The sequence below is a fragment of the Colobus angolensis genome, unplaced genomic scaffold, assembly GCF_000951035.1.
Source record: "Colobus angolensis palliatus isolate OR3802 unplaced genomic scaffold, Cang.pa_1.0 Scaffold33, whole genome shotgun sequence".
Classification (NCBI taxonomy): domain Eukaryota; kingdom Metazoa; phylum Chordata; class Mammalia; order Primates; family Cercopithecidae; genus Colobus; species Colobus angolensis.
In genome coordinates, this window is record NW_012116599.1 from 11,377,345 (window position 1) to 11,377,644 (window position 300).

Consider the following 300-nt stretch of genomic DNA (forward strand, 5'->3'; position numbering starts at 1 on the left):
GCAGCGCGGGACGCGCCGGGGCACTGCCGCTTTAAGCACGCTTGTCCATTGTTCGGAATCGATCCAATGAGCGAGCGCCCGCTCCCTGCGCTCAGCCAATAGCGGCCGGGCATGGGAAGCCGAGCGCCGCCCACTAATCTATATTAAAGCGTCTGGCGCCGCGTGAGTCCCCCACTGGCTGCTCTGAAAAGCCATCTTTGCATTGTTCCTCGTCCGCTTCCTTGCTCGCCGCAGCCGCCTCCGCCGCGCGCCTCCTCCGCCGCCGCGGACTCCGGCAGCTTTATCGCCAGAGTCCCTGAA

General features: G+C 65.3%; 1 protein-coding gene across 2 annotated transcripts in view; it reads left to right on the top strand.

Moving 5' to 3' along the window:
- The window catches only part of PTMA (prothymosin, alpha), a 6,516-nt gene that overhangs the window by 1,521 nt on the left and 4,695 nt on the right, over positions 1-300 (top strand). The window lies entirely within an intron of this gene.